This window comes from Dasypus novemcinctus, chromosome 3 (assembly GCF_030445035.2).
Source record: "Dasypus novemcinctus isolate mDasNov1 chromosome 3, mDasNov1.1.hap2, whole genome shotgun sequence".
NCBI lineage: Eukaryota > Metazoa > Chordata > Mammalia > Cingulata > Dasypodidae > Dasypus > Dasypus novemcinctus.
Window position 1 is genome coordinate 144,076,064 of NC_080675.1, and position 14,650 is coordinate 144,090,713.

Here is a 14,650-nt window from a genome sequence, read left to right on the forward strand (position 1 = left end):
TTCTTTGATATTTGACATTCTTAGTATATGTGTCTTGGAGTAGGTCTATTTGGATTTATTTTGATTGGGGTACAGTGCACTTCTTGAACATGTATGTTATTTCTTTCCTGAGAGTTGAGAAATTTTCAGCTATTATTTCCTCAGATACGCTTTCTATCCCCTTTCCCTTCTTTGATTCTTAGTTTGACCTGGATCATTAGGACTGTCATGTTAGTTGCTCAAAAGTGGACTCTGGACCCAGTAATGGGTTGCAGACCTGTTTCCTAGGGCCTTGGGGAGGGAGGTTTTAAAGGCTAGAGAAGAGTTTAATTTTCCTGTGTGCATTTCCTTGGTCTGCCAGCAGATGGCACTCTTTGGCAGCCCTCTCAGTTCAGTCCCTGGTTGGAGTGTATTTGCTGCAACACTGACTGGATCAATGTGATAGAGGTTCTTGCCTGGAGGCTAAGAGCCTTGTAATTCAAACTTTTTCAGAGACAGTTCACCAGCGTTCTCTGGCAGCATCCTCCCTTTTCCCAGGTGAAAAAAATAATTCCACTCTCCTCTGCTTCCTCAACAATTAGTCCAGGTTGGTAGAGAAGGAAGTTGAAGTGTTACCAGTTTTAATTAGGTTCTTTGACTATGCTAGAGGAAATGAATTTCAAGAGCAAGTTGGGGTGAGTTAGGCCAGTAATTTATTCAGGTAGGGAGGGAAGAGAAATGGGAGAAAACAACAGAAAATAACAGAGCCAGGGTCCCAGGTAGTGAGGAAGGAGATTAAAAGGAATGAAGAGGGGTAAATCACAAGCTACAATTCCCTGTTACAGATTATAAATCCCCAGATTTACTTGAGTGGCCATGCGGCAGAGGAAAAATGGGGATTGCTGCACACAAGGTCTGTAGGCAAAACGGGGCGGGGGAGGGAGGGGGAAGAGAGAGAGCTGAAGTCTCGGGTTTGCTTTTAAATTGCTAATGGAAGGGGAGGGGTTCCAGTTGTTGGCTATTTGGATTGATTACCCCGCCCATCAATGATAAAGTTCCTAGAGAACATCCGGGACTTTTCCTTGTTCCCAGGAAGAAGTCTTGTTCTAGGTAGCAGAATCCCAGGGTGGAGTTCTTCCAGCAGCCATTGTGGGGGTTCCAAATGTCCACGTGGACTCTGCCAGGTTCCAGATCCATCTATTACTAGCCTGCTTCACTATCTCTTTAGCTGCTTGCTTGCCCCCAAGAGAAACAATGGCTTGGCCCCACCCAGCCTGGAAGGGCTGGTGGGACACAGCAGACCAAATCTGTGGGTCAGAAGCTGAGTCAGCCTTAGACTGTGTCCCTCTCTCTCCCCTTTCCTGGGATGGTGGATCCCTGCATTCCCCTTCGTCTGTAGCCAACTCAGAGGCCTGAGAATTCTGAACTGTCTTTAGTGTGGGGGAGTGCCAACAGTATCAGTCACAGGTTTCAACTCACAGTTTGCTATCGTCGCTATCCCCTTCCTTCATCCCTATCTTTTCTGGGAGGTGTCTAACCTTCCAGAGATCTTTTTCCAGGCCATTTCAACCTGTCCTTTAGCTATTTTTCTGGCAGAGAAGATTTCTTTCTAGTCCACCACCTTCCTGGAAGTCATTTACTTACTTTCCTTATATCCATTTCCTTGGTCCTCCAGCAGATGGTGCACTTCCTCAGCCCGCTCAGTTCAAAACCTGGTAGGAGTGTGTTCACGGCAACATGGACGGCAGCACAGTGCCTGGAGCCTGAGAGTCTTGCAATTCAAACTTTCTCAGAGGCTGTTCTCCAACCTTTGCTGACATCCCCCTCCCTTTTCCCAGGTAGGAAATAATTCCTCTCCCCTCTGTGCCCTGAATAGCCAGTCTTGGTTGGTAGGGAGGGTGATTTAAAGGGTCAGATCTCTTTAGTCCCGTGCCTGTTCCCCGTGGCGCAGCTCTTCTCCTGGCCTGGAAGGGTTTGCCAGTACTCAGCAGTCCAAATTTGATGGCCAGAAACAAATTAATTAGCCTTAGTCTGCCTCCCTTTCACTCCTGTTTCCTGGATGTTGGATCCCTGAGGTCTCCCCTGTCTGTAAATGCTGGCCTGAGGCTGGAGAATTCAAATTGTCTGCTCTTAGGGTAGGGGAAGGGCGGCTGCACCTGCAGCCTTTCCATAGAGTTTTTTCCTGTGCCCTCTCTCTTCTGGGTAGTGTCCAGCAATCCCCTGGTGTTCTAAACCCTGAAATATTTTTTTACAGGCCATTTCTGCCTATCCTATAACTATTTTTCTGAGAGAGAAGAGAATCTCATGTCTTTCTAATCTGCCATCTTCCCAGAATTCCAACAAGAGAATTTTTACGATGATAAAATCCAAATTAAATATGCTGGAAAACCTTGATGACTTAGGAGTTTTATTTGTTTGTTTGTTTAACTACCAGAAATTTACCATTCTATATTCCCATCAGTGGTATATGAGATTTCTACTCAACTATGGTATGGTTTTAAGGAGTTACCGGAGAATGAACCTAGGACCTCATACATGGGAAACAAGTTCTCAACCACTTGAGCTACATCTGCTTCCTACTAGTGGTTTTAATTTGCATTTTCCAATAACTGATCATTTTGAACATCTTTTCATGTGCTTTTTTGCCATGCATATATTTTCTTTGGTGACGTGTTTGTTCAAGTCTTTTGCCTATTTAAAAAAATATATATGTAAATGTTTTATTTTGAAATAATTTTAGATATACAGAAAATTTGCAAAGATAATCCAGAGAATTCCTTTATAATCCTCACCCATCTTCCCATAATGACAGCATCTTACATTACCAAAATCAAGAAACCAACATTGGTACCTTACTATTAACTAAATTTCATGCTTTATTCAAATTTTCCCATTTGTTTCACTAGTGTCCTTTTTCTGTTCCAGGATCCAATCATGGATTCTACTTTGCTTTTAATTATTGAGTCTCCTTAGTCTTCTCTGATCTGGGGCAGTTTCTCAGTCTTTCCTTATTTTTCATGATGTTGATAGTTTTAAACAGTACAAATCAGGTATTTTGTAGGATGTCAACTTGGGTTTCTCTGATGTTTACTCATAATTAGATTGAAGTTATAGATTTTGGAAAAGAAAACCACAGAGGTGATGTGCTCTTCTCAGCACTTGATATTGGGAGATACATGATGTCACTTTGTCTTATTACTGGTGATGTTACCTTATTTTAAGATGGTGTCTGCCAGATTTCCTCACTGTAAAGATACTATTTTCCCCTTAATTAATAAATATTTAGGGGGAAATACCTTGAAACTAAGCAAGTACTCTATTTTTCCTTAAAATTCTGGACATTTCTTTTAGCATTCATGGTAGATCTTGCCTGCGTTATTTAATATTGTGGTGTTTGGTGATTTTCTATTCTTCTGATGCCTTCTACATTTATTAAGTAGAATTCTTTTGTAGAAAAAAGTTGCCCTTTCCCCATTTATTTATTATTTCATTTGTTCAACCATTTATTTATATTGTTGTGCATGCAGGGATATTTATTCTCTGGATTATAATACAATACCACCGTTTTAAGGATTATATGAGTTTTGGTTATGAGTGTTTATTATGGGGCAGTAAATGTGTAGTTTTTGTATAGCTGAGTATTTGATTTTTCTATGGTAATTTCATTTGTTGTCTTAAGTTAGATTGCTTTATGAAAATCTATTCAAAGTTTACATATATACCTGAAAGGACACGTATGATGAGGTAAAATATAATCTTTGCTAGTACTGAAGGGTGGCTTTGGTTCGACAAGCATCACTTTAGAACAAAGAAATTTGAAGGTTTAGGTGAGATCTTTTTACCTTCAACTGTTAAAAAACAAACAAGCATTTCAAATACTACTGCATTAAATAACCTATAATTCAGTGACTAATTGAATCATAGCTTACGTTTAGCTTTTACCCTATTTGAGCCTTATATTTACAATACCTTTTTTACAAAGACCTATATTTAATTGTTCAGGGATGCCATGTTTTTTTACATAGACTTTTCTATTTGTCTGCTGTACAAAGCCCTTATAAGAATTTGTATATAAAATATATGCTTAAATTGGGAAAATATGCCTTAGGATAGCATTCCTGTTACAGCATTTTGGTAATGTGATTGATTTTGTGATTCAGATCCTAGTTAATCAAGTGAGTTATCTCCTATTTTAATAGAAGAAAGCCAGCCTCAACAATTTTTAATTTAAGTTTCCCAATTCTGAAAATAATGTTAGTATTAGAAGCTATTATAAATGTGAACATGACTTTCTTGTCTGCTTGAAAAATGTCCTATTTATTAGTGTGATTAGGTCACTGATATTTCTTTGATTAAACCCAGGGTTGCTATTATTATGATGAAGACAGACTTAGAATTTAAATCAGCAGTTTTTAAATTGGAAAGTGCAGACTTTTCTATAGTGGCTACTTTAGACATTGTACATAACTTAGGTTGTCCTATCCTCTCAGGCCCTATTTGTAAATGAGATATAAATAAAACAAAGTTTTCAAGCCTTGTGAAAGGGAAAAAATACTATACATACTTGTATTATAAACATATATTTTATTTCTTCTGTTCCTTCTCCTGAATAGCTGGAAATAAAAGAAGAAGGGGGTTTTGTTTGATCTTTAAGGTTTTGGTGGCAGCCTACGTCCTTATTTATAGTCAAGGAAGGTAATCTTTGCAACTTCAACTGAATATGTTCTAGAGCCCAAGTCTAATAGTGGAGGTGCAAGCAGAATTATATGACGATTGACAGTATAACTTTTACCTCCCAGTGCTGAAATTAAGGAATTCCAGGGGAGGATGGAGTTTAACTTCTTTTGAACAGCTGTTCTTTGGTAGACTCCAAGCCAAGCACTTTGTTTTCCACCTTATTTCATTTAATCCTCACAATTACCTACAAATTAAGTGTGGTAACCCATATTTTATAAATAAAGGAAACTTTCCCAAGGTGACAGCTAGTAGTGGCAGAATCAGGATTTGTAAAGAATGCTATACTGCTTCTTCTAAGATAAAAAAGGTAATGAAAATTATTTTAAAATCCCTAAGTTTTTAAGCCTCTGGGAAGAAACTAATAGTTGGGCAAGACTGAGATCATCTCAACTTTGTGTAGTGTTTTCCTCAAACTTAAAGAGCTTCATTTTTAAAAAGCTTATATTATACATGTTATATGAAGAAATCACCAGCATAATACTTGTTAATGCTAATCATATGGCTAAATCTCCAAGTAATGTCTCAGAAAGGACATTAATTGGTGATAATGAATAGTTTGTGTGTGTGTGTGTGTGTGTTTTAAGTCATCTGTGAACCATAAATGATACTACATGTCTTCATTGCTGCTAGCAGTAAAAATGCTTATCCAGGGGAGCAGATTTAGGTCAAGTGGTTGAGTGCCTACTTCCCATGTATGAGATCCTGGGTTCAATCTCCAGTACTTCCTTAAGAAAAATAAGAACACTCATCCAAAAAAATTACTTGTCAGTAACTTTTAAAAATCCATTTTAATTAAACTCGTAAAAGAGATACTTAGTATAATACTTGAAAAATAACTGTTTAACTGGAAATAATGTTTTCAACTATTTGGTTAATAAACTCATTTTATGGTAAATCAATATATTTATTTGCAGAATGAATGAGTAAACCATCTTTATCTTTATGCTGTTTTAACATGTAGTAATGTTAAACTGTCAAGATTAATGACTATGTAAAATTGTTGTCATTTTTAAGAGTTTTTCTTAACATTTTCATTGTTATTGGTCTTATACACTTAGTGTAAATTTTCTCTATGGACCATTAGTATTCAGCATTTATTTTCAGCATATTAAAATTCTCATATAAATAAATATAGAAAATATTTCAAGAATGATTAAATTTTATGAGAAATTGTTTCAGCATATATAAGGAGTTGTATTAGTTTCCCAGCTGCTAAAACAAATACCATACAATGGCTTGGCTTAAACAATAGGAAACTGGCATTCTGGGGCTGCTGGTGATCCTTGATTCTTGGCTTTTCTGTTTCTTGGCAATGCGTATGGCATGTCCTCTCCTTTTTTTTCTGAGTTCTGTTAACTTCCAGTTTCTGGCTGCTTTCTGTGGCTTCTCTCTCCCTCTGTGTCCAATTTCCTTTGCTTATAAGTGCTTCAACCATACTGTTTTAAGGTCCAACCTCATTCAGTTTGGGGCCACATTAACTAATAATATCTTCGAAGGTCCTATTTCACACCCACAGTGCTAGGGGTTGGGACCTCAGTATGTCTACCATGGACTTGAGCATTTCATTAGACTTATTCTTGTATCTTATATAAATAATTTGTTAATAATGATAAGATGTTGAGGGGTATTATACCTCTTGTTTGTATCCAGTGTCTAGTAGTTGGTTAATGAATACTTGTTGACTGGGTCGTTATATATAAGGAATAATACTGTTTTGTGGAGTGGTGAAGGTTTTAAAACTTGTTTGAAGTATGTCTAAAATTTTGGCTTTGAACTTCAACTTATGTTTTTAATTATTCTCGTTTTTTAACATGCTGTTGGTGTTGGTATTGGTGGTAGTATTTCCTTATTACTTTAAAATGTTTATTACTAAATAATTGACATTACATGTATTAACTCATTTAAGCCTACTTTATGAAATAGTTATTCTTAAGACCCATATATGAGGAAATATGTAAACAAGTTAAATGAACTTCTTAAAGTCAGTTAATAAGTAATTGATCTAGTATTCAAACCAAGTGAGAGCAGTTAAAAGCCTGTATCTTGATCTCTTCTGTATAAATTCACACCAAGAAACTGCACACGTATTTCTATTTTCAAATAGTACTGTAGCAGTTTGATATGGTTATAAATTCCAAAAATAGATAATGGTTTATGTTTGTAATCTGATCTGGGCATGATTGAGTTATGATTAGGGTGGGGACTCACAGATAAAAGGCATGGCAAAGAACAAAGTTGAGGGTTTCTGATGTTGGAGTTTTGTTGCTGGGAGTTTGATGCTGAAGTCTTAAGCTGGAGCCCCGGGGAAAGAGACAAGAGCGATTCGCCTGATAGTCTACGGCTGACCTTATGGAGAGAGGCAAAGCCTAGAGAGCCTCATAGTCTACAGCTGACCTGGTGGAGAAAACAGTAGCTGAGCCCAGAGGAACCCAGAAAGCCTGAACCCTCACAGACATCAGCAGCCATCTTGCTCCAACACGTGGAAATAGACTTTGGTGAGGGAAGTAACTTAGCTTTATGGCCTGGTATCAGTAAGCTCCTACCTCAAATAAATACGCTTTGTAACACCCAGCAGATTTCTGGTATTTTACATCAGCACACCTTTGGCTAACTAATACAAGTACCTACTAGTTGAATATATTTAATGCATATGGTTTATTACAGTGATTCTCAAAGTGTGTTCCTCTGACTGACAGCATATGTTTTACCTGGAACTTGTTAGAAAGGCAGATTAATGGACCCTATCAAAAATTTACTGAATCAGAAGCCCTTGGTGTGGGGTGCAAGCCTGTCAGGTAATTCTGATGCCCAGTAAAATTGAACAACCACCTGTATAGTCTGTTGGTTCCAAAATCTAATCAATTTGGCGGTTACTAATCAACAGAATCATATGTGAAGATCCTGAAACATATTTCCAGGTAGATAAGACTTGATCTTCTGGGTTTGGGAATCACTGTTGTAATAGATAGAGCTTGTTATCAGAAGATCTGGATTTGAATGTTCACTCCACCTTAACAATTTAAACAAACTACTTAATATTTCTGAGCCTCAGTTTTCTCTTTTGTAAAATAGCACTTACTTTCCTGCACATTTTGTTAAATTGTTGCTGCAATTAAATTAAGGAAGGAATTTGAAAGTACTTTACACAATCGATAAGAAGACTTAGGGCTGTAAATTATTACCTGTTTAATAAAGGTACCCATTTTATGGTTGTTAATGTCCTCTCAGTGACCTATATGTACTGTCTGCGTTCTGCTCTAGTATTGTCCCTTGCAGCTCTTTCAGTCATCTTTCCCTTTCCTAACTACCTGCCCACATTCCTTTTAGTTGATTTGCAGATTCAGTGATTTTATTTCTTTTGTAGTTTATTCGTATTTTTCAATATGAATTTTTCTTCATTTGCTTTCCACATGTGTGAGTCTTATTTCTTCAAGTTTGTAAGCCATTTGAGAGCAGAGATCATACCATAAACATTTTGCATTTTCCACACTATCTGACCTTAGTAAACTATATATAAAGTAATATCAAGTGCAATACTTAATTCATTGAATTTAGTCTGTGCACTAATCTCATTATTATACTGTTGCTGTAAGAACTGAATTGGTACTTCTGTGCAGTTTCTTTTCTTCTAATAGTGTGGAAGGGTGGTTGGTCTGGTGCTTACAGTGATTAACCAGTGCTCATTGTATTATTCTTCCTGCCTAGTTTATGGTTGCTGCCCTAAAGAAAACGAGAATTACTTTGGTGTCCTACTGGCAATGATAAGATTTCCCTGCAAAAGTGAGTGTGTCAGATGGATGGCCCAATAGTTTTAGAAAATAGCTACTACATTCTGGGCTAATAAAGCCACCGGATGGTCATAGGTCCCCTTACAAGGAAAGCATAGTACCACATGTGTACCTTTTCTCTTGACTTCTTTTGATTTTTTTATTGATACAATTCACATATTCTTCATTAAATGGTGCTTTATAATACCGGTAGTGTTGATGTTTTTTTGTTCTCTTGCTTTTTGCTTTCATGATAATGAATATGTTTATAGGAGAATAGCAGAAGTATTGGTTATAACCAAGAAGATGAATTTGAGGTTTGATGTTATGGGTAATTTTCATTCTGAGAGTAATTACACACTCACTACCTGTATCGAGGATTATATGTTCTTGCCAGAAATTAATAAGTAGGGGAGATAAAGCACTTATAGTCCTTTTTTTTTTAAGATTTATTTTATTTATTTCTCTCCCTTCCCCTCCCCCAGTTGTCTGTTCTCTGTGTCCATTTGCTGCATGTTCTTCTTTTGTCCGCTTCTGTTGTTGTCAGCGGCATGGAAACCTGTGTTTCTTTTTGTTGCCTCACCTTGTGTCAGCTCTCCTCTCCGTGTGTGCAGCGCCTTTCCTGGGCAGGCTGCACTTTCTTTTGCGCTGGGCGGCTCTCCTTATGGGGCGCACTCCTTGCATGTGGGGCTCCCCTACGTGGGGGACGCCCCTGCGTGGCAGGGCACTCCTTGCACGCATCAGCACTGCGCATGGGCCAGCTCCACACGGGTCAAGGAGGCCTGGGCTTTGAACCGCGGACCTCCCATGTGGTAGACAGACGCCCTAACTACTGGGCCAAGTCCGCTGCTTATATTCCCTTTTCTTGACATAGCTAATAAAAAGATAGTCATGATATGAAAATATTTTTATCTTAATATTTCTACTTTTATATCCTAACCTATAATGGTATGCTAATTATTCTCCTTATATATATTGCCACCTTGGCATTTTTAGGGCATTAGTACATTATTTTCTAAGCCTCAAATTAACGTAGACTAAGGGAAATATTAAGCTTCCATTTATATCTCTTGGGAAAGGTTTTACTTCAACAAGCTATACCAGAAATCATAATTATTATTAGCAGGAATGAATGTAATGCATTTTTAAGCTGTTGCTGGATTTGCAGAGTTTAGGTGTTTGTATCCCATTTTCAAGGGCTTAATTAGCCTAAGCCACCTGGAGACCAGATAAATTTGTTGGACTCTATGTACATAGACGGATTCATAATTAGGACTCTTCTCTGTTTTGATACTGATATGGTATTAAGTTTGAAGAAAATTCCAGAGTTCTAATAGCTTCATTCAGAAGTACTCATAAATATTTAGAGCAACTAGGTAAAAATTGTGTATTTACCTCTGTGAACTGTTGATTCAAGGTCAAAATTCAACTGTTTAAAACAATATCTGTTAATGTCTGGAATTCAGCTGACAATATGGTAACCTGTTATAAATTAAAATGTCTTCTGGAGAAAGCTGGTATTCAGCTTTTGAAGTATATTATTTATATACCTGATCAAAGATACCCTCTGACACTTCAGTCAGAGCACAAACTTTGGAATCATACTAACAAAGTTGAGTTCAGTTCCTTTCTTAATATATGAACCATCAAATAATAATGTGACCTTAGATAAACTACTTAACATCACTAAGCCTCAGTTTCATCATCTGTAAAGTAAGGAAAAACACAAATTTTTTTTATCATATTTAGGTTCTTATCTTGGCTTTGTCCCTGTTCTCTCTCTAATGAATTCTCTTATGGGCTTTAAGTCTCTTCATCTGTAAAATGTGAATAATGTACTATGTATCCACTTCTCAGTTTCTTTGGGATGTTTGCCTAGAAAGGTAATCTTACTTGAAGCATTTTGAAACACTTCAAAATGATTTTATCTTTGTTATTAAAAAATAAAATGAACCTGCAAAATTACCTCCCCACTTTGTCCTATTATTTTGAGTAGCTCCCAGAGAATTCTGCTTGTTTATATTACTGGAAGGATCATGACCACCAAAAATATTAGACATTTCTCCCCTGAGTTAGATCTAACACTGAATACTTAACCATTTGACTGTATAATTAAATTTTGGTCTGTCAAGCAGTAAACAGATGGAACATTACTAACAGCAGTAATTAAATTGTGAATCTGTTTTAAAGAGTTGGCCAACATTATAGCAAACACAGTCCGTATTCTGTTGTGTCAGTTATGTTCATTTTTATTTGGATTATGATTGTAGAATTCTCAAATATGAGAGAGAAACAAAGTTGTCTAGTTCAACTGTCTTTTATTATTATTATTATTATTATTGCAAACTTAACACCATTCATTCATTTAACAAATCTCTAAGAATACCTACTGAAATCCACGCCTATTTCCAGGCACTGGGGGTCCAGCAGTAACCAAGAGAAGCAAAATCCCAGGTCTCATGGAATTTAAATTCTAGTGGATAGAGATAGATAATAATCTAAGAACGTGATAAATATGTGAAGAAAAGTAAAATAGATCTAGAGAGTGGCAGGATGAGATTTGCTATTTTAGAAAGAGTCATCAGGAAAGGCCTCTCTGATAAGTTGACATTTAAGCAGTGACCTGAGTGAAGGGAGCAAGCCATGTAGATATCTGGGAAAATAGAGTTCCAGGTAGAGGGAATGATAAATGCAGATACCCTGATGTGGGACTGTGCTTGACTGTCAATCTTCTAATCATTCTACCTTGAGGCTTTCCTTAACATTTTGTCTCTACATTGGAAGAGTTAAAGGCTTCCCTCTCTGTGTTCCTTAGCATATTCTGCATACCTTTATTACAGTTCTTGTCTCATAGTGTTATTTTTTATACCCGTGTCTCCCACTAAACTGTCCTTACGGATAGAGATAGTGCCTTACCTGCCACAGAGAAGCTACTGAATAAGTGCAGATTTAATCAGTCATTTCGATTCTTTGTTGAGCAACTATTATTCCTTCTATTTTCAGTAACAAGGAATTATAAGAAATATAAAGTATTAGATATATACAAGAGAAAATACTGATTAAGCAGACCTTAGTCTGTGCTATTCTGAGGAAAGAAAAAGTGAATAACAATTTCCTTTAACAAAATCTTTTAAAAATTTACTGTAAGATTGTTCTTACTGCTGATATCATCTTATTTTTAAAACTTATGGTTATATCCACAGTTCTTAATGTTTACTGAATTACTATAATGATTACTTGAAATATTCATTTAGGAAAGTGAAACTAAAAAGTGTAGTATCGCAGAAGAATTTTTTGAATCGTACACGGTTTTGGAAGAGAACAATTTGTTCTCCCAAATGAAAACTGTTATATTTAGCTTCCCTAATTTTTAACCATTTCTGTAAAGTTATTCTACATTTTCTTTATGATGCTTACTGAAACTTATTTTCTGATTTAGAAGACCTCTAAAATTAATAAAACCAATTTTTATTGGATTATGTTGCTAAAGAAATCTTTAGGATTAGCAATAGGGAGGTTTCAGGGGTTTTGATTTTATGAGTTTTTTATGCTTTTTTTTTTTAACTGACAGGGTGATGTAGTTCATGGATGTGGCAAATGCTTTAAAGTAGGAAGCTTATCACCACTCAGCAGAGAACCCTTATTTTAGCTTTAAAAATGACAGTCATTTATACCTAGCAGAATGTCAATGCAGTATACTCTTTAAAAGTTCCTATGGTCAGTTTTCTGTAATTTGAATAACAGTGTAATAAAACTTTCTTATTTACATTTAGGTAAGCTTACTTTTTAGTTAATATTGAATGTTAGCACTCAGGGTTTTCTTTTTCTTCATCATTCGTCTGTCTTCCCCTGTATTTCTCTTCCCCATAAAAAAAAAAGTCAGTGCCCATTTTGAAAACTAAATATTTATGGACCTTTTTTAATGTAAAATTTACATTGTTTTCTTTCAGTATTTTAACAAAATTGACTTTGCCCTTCTTAATTTTCCATTTTTATGGTTTAAAGGGAAAAAAGTAAATGTAATCATTTCTAGGAAGTTAGAAAATAAAGATCCTTATTTTTGCATCGTTTTACTAAAATGAGATCTTGCTATCTGTGCTTTATTATAACCTCCTTTTTTCAGTTAACAATATCCATATCAGTATCTATCCCTCTTACCAAGTCACAGTCAAATTTCCCAGTCTAGGACCAAGTTTCACATCTGGTTGTTATATCACTTAAGTTTCTTTAAAAAAATAAAAGTCTGGGAAGCAGATTTGGCTCAATGGATAGAGCATCCGCCTACCACATTGGGAGGTCCAAGGTTCAAACCTGGGGCCTCCTGACTCGTGTGATGAAGCTGGCCCATGCACAGTGCTGATGTGCACAAGGAGTGCCATGCCATACAGGGTATCCCCTGCGTACGGGAGCCCCATGTGCAAGGAGTGTGCCCCATAAGGAGAGCCACCCTGCGCAAAAACAGTGCAGCCTGCCCAAGAGTGAGGCTGCACACACGGAGAGCTGATGCGGCAAGATGATGCAACAAAAACAATACACAGATTCCCAGTTCTGCTGACAAGGATACAACCAGACACAGAAGAACACACAGTTAATGGACACAGAGAGCAGACAACTGGGGAGGTGAGGGGATGGAGAGAGAAATAAATAAAAAAATAACTTAAAAAAATTAAAAGTCTAACCCAGTCCCTTTTTTGTTCTCATGCCACTAATTTATTAAGACACAGGGCCAACTGTCCTGCATGATGTCCCATCTTCTAGATGTATCTGGTGGCTTCCTCATTTAACTTCTTCCTATACCCTCTCTATTTCCTGTTAATTAGAGTTAAATCTTAAGGCATAGGAGATCCGAGTTAAACATTTTCGGCTGGAATACATGATCGATGATATGTACTTTATAATTCATCAGGAGACACATATCTGGATGACTTACCATTAGTCAAACTGAAGTTGATCACTGAAATAGGGTAATCACTGTCTGATCCCTTCATTATAGAGTTTCATATTCCTTTCCTTGCAACTAGAAAATGATATACTTAATGTTAGCTTGGCAGAGTATAAGTTTCTGTGTCTAACACATACCTGAATGTAATGTTTGCCTGAATCAGTAATTTCATAAGGATTTGCATAATGCTGATTTTCTGGTATTTTAAAATTTTATTTTTTCTACATTATTAGCTGGGTTTCTTATGTAAAATAGAATTGTTTATTGACTGGAACTATTGGTTTGTTATGAAATACAGCTCCTTCTGTAGAGGCAGGATAAATAAATATTTTTTAAAAATTTAATTACCAATTTCCACCAGCTCAGAAAATAAGTTTTTTTCTCGCTTTCTCCTTTTTTCAATATCATTGACTTTTATGGATTCACTGTGTTTCACTTGTCTTCCAACCTAATTCTAACAACTTTGACTAATGGGGAGCATGACCTTTCAGGCTGATTCCTATGTCTTTTGCCCTTACACCATTTTTTAAATTATGGAAATGTTTAAGCATAAACAACAGTATAGAGAATAGTATAGTGAACTTCTAGTATGCGTGTCACTCTCAGCTTCAGCAACTGGTAATATTTTTCCATGCTTGTTGAAAATTTCTTTGTTTTCTGGCATGGCAAGGTATCTCATACCTAGACATAGAATCATCATTTCTCTAAAGAACATTGATTACTTTTAGTAAGGGAATGGTATCAGATAACAAAATTCAAGCATAAGAGTTGTTGAAAGCTTTTAAGCTTGATTTTCCTCTCTCTTCTATGATGTGCTTCATGATAATGGTATCCTAATTTCATAAGCAGGGTTACTCTCATTTGAGGAGTAGAGGAAGGATACTTCTCAAAAGTGGAATAAAGTTTTAGATTTCTATTTTAATTGGTCTAAATGTTAGGGAGAGCTGACAAATTATTCACTTAATTATCTATATGGAAGATTGTATAAAGCTTTAAAACACCCATTAGGTTTGTAAGATTACCTATTCTGCAATCTAAAGAAATTATAAATATATCACTTATGAAAGTTTCTGTACCATGTTTTGTTTGGTTTTGTTATAGCATCAATACATTTTCACATTTTAATAATGCAGATGATAAAATGTATTATTGGGTGTCCAACTCTTAAAACCTGCGTATGATTTCTTTTTTAAGAGGGTGGTCCAAACCTTCTTTTCCTCCTAATGCCCCACTGAAATATAGAGAA

At 36.3% G+C, this 14,650-nt stretch overlaps 1 protein-coding gene across 3 annotated transcripts in view; it reads left to right on the top strand.

Annotated features, from left to right (window-relative positions):
- The window catches only part of GLCE (glucuronic acid epimerase), a 127,874-nt gene that overhangs the window by 68,817 nt on the left and 44,407 nt on the right, over positions 1–14,650 (top strand). The window contains exon 2 of one of the 3 annotated variants that reach the window (XM_071214257.1): positions 1,637–1,796. The exons of 1 other annotated variant lie outside the window; for it this stretch is intronic. The gene's annotated coding sequence lies outside the window, so the exon portion shown is untranslated. Of the gene's footprint in view, positions 1–1,633; positions 1,797–14,650 lie in introns of all 3 variants that reach the window. One more of the 3 variants, XM_071214258.1, reaches the window with a different exon arrangement.